The sequence below is a fragment of the Rutidosis leptorrhynchoides genome, chromosome 3, assembly GCF_046630445.1.
Source record: "Rutidosis leptorrhynchoides isolate AG116_Rl617_1_P2 chromosome 3, CSIRO_AGI_Rlap_v1, whole genome shotgun sequence".
Taxonomy (NCBI): Eukaryota; Viridiplantae; Streptophyta; class Magnoliopsida; order Asterales; family Asteraceae; genus Rutidosis; species Rutidosis leptorrhynchoides.
In genome coordinates, this window is record NC_092335.1 from 366,519,956 (window position 1) to 366,530,577 (window position 10,622).

The 10,622-nt window shown below is 32.5% G+C and overlaps 1 long non-coding RNA gene across 3 annotated transcripts; it reads right to left on the minus strand.

The window, feature by feature from the left end:
• Nucleotides 1–4,798: 4,798 nt before the first annotated feature.
• LOC139897600 (uncharacterized) lies at nt 4,799–8,167 on the minus strand. 3 transcript variants are annotated; one of them, XR_011776690.1, is made up of 8 exons: nt 7,674–8,167; nt 7,373–7,498; nt 6,714–7,071; nt 6,550–6,592; nt 6,069–6,181; nt 5,839–5,917; nt 5,559–5,706; nt 4,799–4,972 (listed from the first exon to the last, which is right to left on the minus strand). It is a non-coding gene; the product is annotated as an uncharacterized lncRNA (long non-coding RNA). The 3 variants fall into 3 exon arrangements; XR_011776691.1 differs by lacking the exon at nt 4,799–4,972 and having other exon boundaries at nt 5,009–5,706; nt 6,714–6,787; nt 6,980–7,071; nt 7,674–8,166; XR_011776689.1 differs by lacking the exon at nt 4,799–4,972 and having other exon boundaries at nt 5,009–5,706.
• Nucleotides 8,168–10,622: the final 2,455 nt, after the last annotated feature.

The window sequence follows — 10,622 nt, forward strand, 5'->3', positions numbered from 1 at the left end:
CACCCACGACTACCATCACCACCACCACCACCCACCACCAACACTACCAACCACCACCACTACCAACCACCCACCACCACCACCCACCACCACCAACCACTTCTCACCACCACCCAACCAACACCAACCACCACCACCCACCACCACCAACCACCACCACCAACCACCCACCACCACCAACTACCACCACCACCCACCACCACCACCACCCACCACCACCCACCACCACCAACCACAACCACCCACCACCACCACCCACCAACCACCACCACCACCCACCACCACCCACCAACCACTACTACCCACCACCACGACCACCTACCACCACCACCATCAACCACCACCACCCACCACCACCACTACCCACCACCAACCACCACCACCCACCACCACCCACCACCCACCACCACCCACCACCCACCACCACGACCAACCACCACCACCCACCACCACCTACCACCCACTACGCACCACCACGCACCACCACCACCCACCACCACCACCACCCCACTACCACCTCCAACCACCACCACTCACCACCATCAACCACCACCACCAACCACCACCAACCACCACCATCAACCACCGCTACCACCCTCCAGCAATCACCACCATCAACCACTACCCACCACCACCTCCCACCACCACCACTAACTACCATCACCAACAACCACCAACCACCACCCACACCACTACCACCCACCACCACCCACCACCACAACCACCACCACCCACCACCAACAACACCACCACCACTCACCACCCACCACCAATAACCACTATCACCACTCACCACCCACCACCACCACCAACCACCACCACTCACCAACCACCACCATTAATCAACACCACTTCCACCCACCACCATGACCACCACCCACCACCACCATCACCAACCACGCACCACCACCCACCACCAACAACCATCACCAATAACCACCACCACCAATAACCACCACCAATAGCATTCATCGAAAAATATTTATCATTCATCGAAAAATAATTATCATTCATCGAAAAAAATTTATAATTCATCGAAAACATTTAACATTCATCGGAAAACAATTATCATTCATTAAATAGTTATCATTTCATCAGGCAATTATCATTCTTCAAACATTTATCATTCATTAGAAAAATTATCATTCATCTAAATTATTTTTCATCAAATAGTTATTATTTTTTAACATTCGGTTATCATATTCATCACAAGATGATTATCTTGCATTAAAATATTTTATATCTTCAAACATTTTAATAGAGTTACAAAAGTAGTGGAATTTTTAAATAGTAGATATAATATGATTAGTTTTATAAAAAAAAAAATAGGGCATTCCGAGAATCAAACTCGGGACCTCCCGCACCGAAAGCGAGAATCATACCACTAGATCAAATGCCCAATTATCAAACAATTATCATTCATTTAATTATTTTTATTCATATAAAAAACACTTATCTTTTATCATAATACGGTTATCATTCATCAAGCATTTATCATTCATCAAAATACCCGATAATTGATAAAAATACCAAATGAATGATAAAAGTAGCTGATGAATGATAAACGATGAATGATAAAAGAACACAATGAATGATAAAAAGTACCCAATGAATGATAAAAAGTACCCGATGAATGATAAAAATATCCGATAAATAATAGAAATACCCAGTGAATCATAAAGATAGCTGATGAATGATAAGCGAAGAATGACAAAATAACGTGATGAATGATAAAAAAGAAGATGAATGATAAAAGGAGGTGGTAAATGATAAAAATGAGGCAATGAGTGATAAAAAAGAAGGTGATGAATGATAAAAATTAGGTGATGAATGATAAAAAAGAGGTCAATGATAAAAAAAGATTTAATGGATGAATGATAAAAAAAGATATAATGAATGATAAAAGATTTGCAAAAGGTGAGGAATGATAAAAAAAAATAATATGAATGACAAAAAAGGAGGTGATGAATGTTAAAAATAAGGTGATAAATGATAAATAAAATAAAAAACAAGATGAATAATAAAAAGTAGGTGATGAATGATTAAACACAAGATAAATGATAAAAAAAGATATAATGAATGATAAAAAGGAGATGATGAATGATAAAAATGAGGTGATAAATGATGAAAAACAAGATGAATGATAAAAATGAGGTGATTAATGATAAAAATGAGGTAATGAATGATAAAAATAAGGCGATGAATGATAAAAAAAACAAGATGAATGAGAAAAACTAGGTGATGAATGATTAAAAAAATTTATCATTCATCAGAAAAATTTTATCATTTATCACCTCATTTTTATCATTCATCACCTCATTTTATATCATTCATCTTGTTTTTAAAAATCTTGAAATAAGAATAAATTACAATCATTTCAACAAACAGGGTAATGAAGCTAAAACACAAGTTACTTAAGGCAGCATTTTTATGTTTAAAAGCATACTAAGTGGTGAGTATACATTATGCAACCAATTAGAAACAAGAGTAATGAAGCTAACATTTTCATGATCCATTTGGCGAAGAAGCTTGATCTCTCTTAAAGTACGCTTGGCATCTATTCTGTTGTCAAATGCATTACCAATTTTCTTAATGGCAACCTCTTCACGTGTCTCTGCATTCATTGCAGCAATGTAGCAAAGGAACGTTAGTCAATTTTGTTCATTTTATTGAAAAACAGAGGAATGAATCAGAGAATAACGTTGAAAACATCGATATTGAAAATACATATAAAGTATCAACATCATTACACATTCTTGAGTGTTGATCATATACTGAGTGACATAAAAATTCATGCTTTTCATTAACCTCCATTGATAGAGTATAGCACCCCATATAAGGCACTGTTGGAGGACTAATTCAAGCTTTATATTCACAAACTTTAAAAATTAGGGATATTAAAATGAACTCAAACCAAGTGAAAACACCATATTTCTAAAAAAAATGCTTGAACTAAGTTTCAAAAGCTTACAAGCAAGACCAAAACAGACGTTAATCCTCATAAAAAGTACTACTTTTAGCATACAACTGAAAGCATAATATCCCAATTCAATCCTTAAGATATATCAATGTGTTGGATATTTTTTAATACAATTTTTCTTTCCTGTAAGAAACCGACAAGTAGTTATTCAATTACTAAAGCGGTGTCAGGATGTGCTTTTAGAAAGTGAATATCGCAACTGACGAGTTATTATAGCATAATCATCAATTCAATTTACTACGCTGTTTACAAACTTTGTTTTAAATTTATCTCAATTATAACTTCAATATCAAGATCGTAACTTCAATCACCACTAGAATATACATATACAATGATCTATGATCTATAAATGTTATATCAACACCATTCACCCACACAGTACACACATACATAATGATATACCAGCAAATTTCCTGTATTATCAAACAAATCTATAAAAATACAACGATTCTTATAAATAAACCTAAATTAACCAATTGAATCCAGATCAGATGAGTAACAAATAAAAGAAATAAACAAGGGTTTACTTAACTAATTTCATACCAGACGATGCCGTAAGCGCCTCTACCAACAGGCCGAATTGGAGGAACATATTTTATGGAAACTTCGAATAGGTTTCCCGTACACATTTGTATTGAACGTAACGGCCCCGTGTGTAATCACTCCTTTAATATGACTTTGTTGCTGTGATCTGTATGAATTGATTTACAAAATTACCATTCAGCTTTAGATATTTACAAGTTATATCAACAGATCGGAGGATATCAACAGATCGGGGCTTGAAAAAAGAGATGAAAAATTGATTCATCTCGAGTTATTCGTTCTTCGACATTTCAAGCCGTTTTGGCCTTCGGATAATTCGAGAACGAATTAGCAAAATGTAAAATTGCAAAGTTGTTGCAAATCACTTCGTGAATGTGTGTGAAAAATCTAAGATTCTAAATCGAAGAATCATGTTCGAATTTCATGGTCAAAGTTTCGTGGAAAAAGTCAACCGAATCTTCATCCTTCAAATTCGTGATTTATGGTGTGATTCAAGTTGTGCTGTTGATTTTTGAGTATTCAGTGATGAATTTGAAGAAATTTTCATAAAAGAATTAGAGCATCAAACATAGTAATTTTCAAAATCAATTTTGAATTGCAGTTACAACTGTCACTGCTGTTCATCTTTATTTTTGCGGATCTGAGATGTCAATCTGTGGCAACACAAGAAAAGAAAGACGATTACATAATGTCGTGACTTGATTTAACTGAGTTTGATTATGATATAGATGAGTTAGGGTTGATGGAGTTTTGGATCTAACTTGATTTAGCGTGATTGCAAATGGAGTCATGGAGTATTGTTGCTGAAAAAAGTATACGAAATTGAATTATGAAAATGACCATATTACCCCTTCGCGATTTTCAGGCTTTTTACTAAAATTTATAAAATGAGAGGCCCATATTCAGTTATCCAGTTTGTACCCTATTTAGTGCTTATCCCTCGATTGGTCCAATATATATATATATATATATATATATATATATATATATATATATATATATATATATATATATATATATATATATATATAAAATTTAAATTATAATTTGCTTTTTCCCTTTTGTGGCCATTGAAATCGAAGACCAAAAAACAAACCCCTTTTTATAAACTTTGATATTCAGATACTTGCTCTTTTAATTCAAAATGAGATGAGATACGGAGTGATATATTATTCTTCTTTTGATACATAGGTAACATTTTCATTTTTTCCACATATATGGATTTAAACAACAATTTTCTTTTCATATAATTCAACGTAATATATAATATACTAGATTTTAAGAGCCCGTACGTTGCACGGCAGCTCCAAAAAATAGTTTTCTTAATGATAGTAAAAGAAATACAATGAGAATAAAAGAAATAAGGTTACATTACTATCACCTGAATTGCTTCACCTGTTTCAATCAGTTTGATATGCTTCTACTGTGAGTACACATGCATATAGATAACTGCACATAACACACCAAAAAAAAAAAAATAAAAAAAAAAAAAATCTTGGCTATTGCAAGGCCTAAACTTTATTTGTCAAGCTGAATATTATAGTATTCTGTTATCATAATGTACAATATTCCATGTTTATCCAACTTGCTTTTTCAAGCAAATCATGATCCAAACCATGCTCAGATATTGACCATGAACATATGACCATATAAAAGTAAACCCTTTGATTTAAACTACCCGTGAGCCCGTGCGTTGCATGCAGAACTGTTTAGTGAAGAAGGAAGTTGTACAACGCAAATATGGTTGCCAAAATTAATAACCCGAATTAACTAATAATCATTCTTTTATGGTACCCAAAAACGTGAACTATATATTAAGATACAAAATCAGACAACCCTAACATACAACCAAAGATGAACAATTTACATTAATTTGAAATCAAACACTAACGGGTGACAAAACTTGACTGTTGTGCTCTATTGCAACATTGAACTCTATTGTATACATTCTTTTATTAATTTCATTAATAATATTCACATGGTTAATAAAAAAAAAAAAAAAAAAAAAAAAAAAAAACTGGACTAATGTTCATACCTCGCTTCATAAGCATCTACCAGGGATCCCTTAAAGTAGAAGCATACCGTTCCTGTAAAAGCAGTTGATTCATAACATAGTGATTGATGAGATCCCGATACACGTTGTCTCACGACACGCTCTATTTATCACCATTTAAATCAAAACCCTACATCAAATTTATATTATCAGTATACGTACAATACCCTTTAAATAATGCAATTGACATTTGACATTATTAATGACAATATGACCAATAACATTATGAGTTAATCCACATAGCATAAAAGTCGGGAATTACCACTTTTGTCAAGAATAAAGCCAAATTTCTAATTGTCTCACTCAAGATATTTGGATAAAAGCCCCACTGAACAACACTCCTGAAAGTAATAAATTTTTTTTTTGTTCAAATGAATATAATTGTACCCAAAAAGTATCTAGAGGATTCGTTAAGTCATAGAGGACTTTTTGGGTTTCATTTCCATCTCCTCGAAGGGACTCTGCTGTTAGTTCTTTGTACCCAAAAAGTACCTGTATGTTGAATTTAGATCGTGGTCATGGCAATATCCAGTTGAAAAGCATCCATTACTTAATCTCCATGGTTTCCTCTACCTCGACTTCTACCACGACCATCGCTTTGACCCCTGTGGTTAAATACTACTCATGAATTTGTGTTATCGACCCATGTTGAACCGCACCAAATTTCAGATATAACAGTTGCAATTAATATTTTTAGTTTTAGTGTTTATCTTATGTGAACAACAGTATGAAAAGATCTTTCCTTAAGAGATCTGATTCTGCTCTTTTATTTGTACATATTTCAAATATTAAGGAACCTTAGTTGTTGATCAGTTAGATGGTAGATTAAATATATGAAGGCAACAAATGTAACATAGTGAGTTTAGGAACATGTTAAAAGTGTTTTTGAGTTATAAATGAAGTTAAAACTATATAATAACCTATCTGGCTAGAAGATAGTATGAATTGCTTAGTAATTGGCATGAAGAATTACCTATTTCTATGGATGCATCGGTTGTTGCAACAACAATGACAACCTACAACAACGGTGCATGAAATCAATTGAAAACAGTCCTCTAATGAAACAACACGGTTCAAATATAATAGCCATCAACAACATAAATTGTAAAACAGAAATGTCAATAGGTTAACTTTTACCTCAGTGTTTTCCAATCGATTTTTCCGCCGTTATCATCGTAAAACCTTGAAACACCAATTTTAAAAAATAATCCCTACCAAAAGAAAATCGCAACGAAAAAACATGCATATAAGAAACACAGGAGAAGAAATTTTAGATACCGTACTCGTTTAGTTAATCTGATGCGCTACCATACTCGTTTAGTTAATAGAATTTAAAAATATGAATTTTACACATAGAATTATGTTCCAATGTAATTCAAGTGTATCTAATATATGAATATTACTCAAATTTGGCTTGAGAAAAAACTCCGACCCAATCGTTCTCTGATGAATTTGGGTAGTTGAGTTCCACATTGACCCAAGCCGTTTCCGCACCCTATAATCATATAAAAGTGAATAACACAAAATTTGGAAAATGCAAAGATTGCTGCATATGAACATGTGTGAGAAATATGACAAACTTCAAACAATATTTGAGTCCTTCAAAACAAAAACAAAAAGTGAAATTGCAATATAATATAAAAAGATGAATGCGTGCTTTTTCAATTAACAATTTATAAATTATATCAAGAAATTAATAAGCATTCAACATTGACAAATTTTAAATGTTATGTTTAATCTTTTGTCAACTTGCTCCTCAAACAATAATTAAGATAAATAAAAGAAGCAAATTTTACCTTTAAACCAAGATGAAAGGGGTTTGCCTTAATCGAAGCTGATTCGTGAAAAGCAATTACAGCTTTGTTAACTGCAATCTTTGATAGTGATTGCTCAAGGCTATAAATTGAAGCCCTAATTGTAACCTTAAAAACAATTATACATAAATACGATGTATCAGACATCTTGTTTAACGGTAGAAACCCTTTTGAATACGGTAAGCCCTAATTGACGAAATTGAAGCAAAAAAACGGCGCCATTAATCTTTTGATAGTTGAAAAAATGTAGAAAAAAATGAATTCTTGATTCATACTGACTTACCTTCGTTCAATCGTCTTCTAGGCAGTTTGAATCGAGCCTTTTTGAATGGAAGATCATCTCTTTGAAATGGAATAAGGGATGGAGAATAATAAGGGATGAGGGAGACGATCTGGATACAATGAGGAAGTTTGAATCGAGCCTTTTTGAACGGAAGATCGTCTCTTTGAAAGGGAATAAGGGACGGAGAATAATAAGGGATGAGGAAGACGAACTGGATACAATGAGGAAGATGATCTGGATACAATGAGAAAGACGACCTTCAATGGATGAGGAAGACGATTTGCACAACAAATTGGATTGAGTTTGAGATGAGATAGTGGAAGTGAAACCCTAATAAACTGAATACAGATTAATCCGTCTAATCCATCAGTTAATAGTTAATAGGGCCACGTGTAATTATTTGTGATTAATTAAGAATAATCTTGATTAATTGTCTAATTTACATGTGGACAGGATTGATTAGCATTTGACATGTAGCAATAACCTTCACGCTTTGTAAAAGGTAGTGATATCAAATTTTACAAATATTGAACCATAAATATGAGATGCACTCAGCTACTAATTTTAACCTATAGTTATCTAATTTCACATACAAATAATAAAAAACTCATCAAATTTTTTAAATGAATTTATCTTTCTATTCGCCACGAGTTAGGTTCCACCGCCATCACCGTTCAACTCAAAATAATTTTACAAACTAAACACAATAAATTATATTCGACACGAAGCTTCGATGCAGTACCAATAAAGAATTTATTTTTAGCAATAAATATGGAAGTAATTTTTAATTTACAGTTTAAGTCCTTAAAATATTTATGAACACGCAAATATAACTATTATAATATTAATAATATATGACGATTCCCTCAAGTACCATTATTTTGCTGAAATAACTAACAACTTCTATAAAATTAAATTCGCAGATTACACTTTTATTTAAAAAATAATTGTATATAATAATTCTAAAATGATATATGCTAGAATTAGATTATACTAAAGTTACATTCCATGACAAATTTAATGTTACGTCCCATGAAAATTTTTCAATGTACGCATATATATATATATATACATATATATATATATATACATATATATATATATATACATATATATACATATATATATATATATACATATATATATATACGTGTGTGCGGATGAAACTAGCTGGAGCTGCAGCATATTTTTGAAGCTGTGGCTGAAGCTTATTGTAATCTATAAGTGTTTGGTAAAGTAGCTGAAGTTTATGAATGTAAATTAACCTAAAAGGGCTCAAGTATAAAGTGTATAATAATATAATAAATGGGACTTTAGTAATTTTAATATCATAAGCTCTATATTTATTTAAGAAACTATATACTTTCAAGGGCTTATTTTTCTAGAGTTTATTATTCTTATAATCTCTACTTTTTGTTATATGCCAAAAAAAATTTAAAACTTATTAAAATCATAAGCTTATGCTCCTGTTAGCTTCTAAAAGTTCGTCGGCCAAACATACCCATCTCTCTCTCTATATATATATATATATATATATATATATATATATATATATATATATATATATATATATATATATATATATATATATATATATATATATATATATATATATATATATATATATATATATATATAGTGAAATGATCCATGAAGAACTCTCCTATGGAGAGAACCCAGCGAACCACGATGTGATTTTACCAAACATCAAAATCAATAAAATTGAAAGTTAAAATCGATTGAAACAAGATCCTAAGGCAGCGATTATCAACTTTCTTGAAGGATTATACTCCAAATCATCATCGAATTCCTCAATTTCATGATGAATAGTGTCGAATGATGAAGATGAACTGCAACTTTGATTTTTACGATTCAGTTGTTTTTAGACCTTGAATCTTTCACAAAATCTTCTAGTCGCTGCTAATGGAACAAGGTAACATTAATTTCAAACATTAATTCGATTGATTTAAGAATCTGCACATTCGATTGAGTATGTGCATTTTGTAGATGAACTCAATCTCTGTGCAGATTGAACTCAAGCTGTGTGCAGATTGGGTTCAATATGTACAAAGATTGAGTTCAATCTGCATAGAGATTGAAGATCAATGATAATGCTAAAAGCAAACATATATTTCATAGCATTATCCTTCAAGAAAAACAAGCTTTTAGTTGCAATTGTTCTATTTACAAGTTATATTCGTTTAAACAATAAAAGGTGAAGACAAAAGACAGATTCGACGATTTGAAGACGCAAACGACCAAAATGCTAAAAAGTACAAAGTACAATCCAAGTGGTTCAAATTATTGCTGAGAAACGTCTAAAAGTTACGAGAGTAAGAGCCGCGAAACGCAAAGTACAAGATATTAAATCGTACGAAAGGACATTCGAAAATCCGGAATCGGGACATGAACCAACTATTAACGCGCGACGCAACGGGCCTAAAATTACAAGTCAACGATGCACAAGAATATAATATAATATATATATAATTATATATATTATATTATATAATAAATAAATCAAGAGCCGCCCACGTTTTGGAAGTATTTGATGCTGGAAAAGTAGGCCATGCGATCGCATGGCCTGGAGGCCTTATTCCCATGCGATCGCATGGAGTGAAGTACCTGGCCACATCTATAAATTCAGCAATTTTCGGACAAATTGAGTACACCTTCATCAACTGATATTCACTCTCTCTCAATATATTTATATTTATATTTTATAATTATAATTTTAATATTAAGTTAATAATAATAAGGTTATAGTGTCGAATGTTTTAAGGTTTTGTAAGTCGAAACTATATCCGTGTAATGCTACGCGATTAATACTCATTGTAAGTTATGTTCAACCTTTTTACATTAATGTCTCGTAGCTAAGTTATTATTATGCTTATTTAAGCCGAAGTAATCATGATGTTGGACTAAATATTAAGACGGGGTTATTGGGCT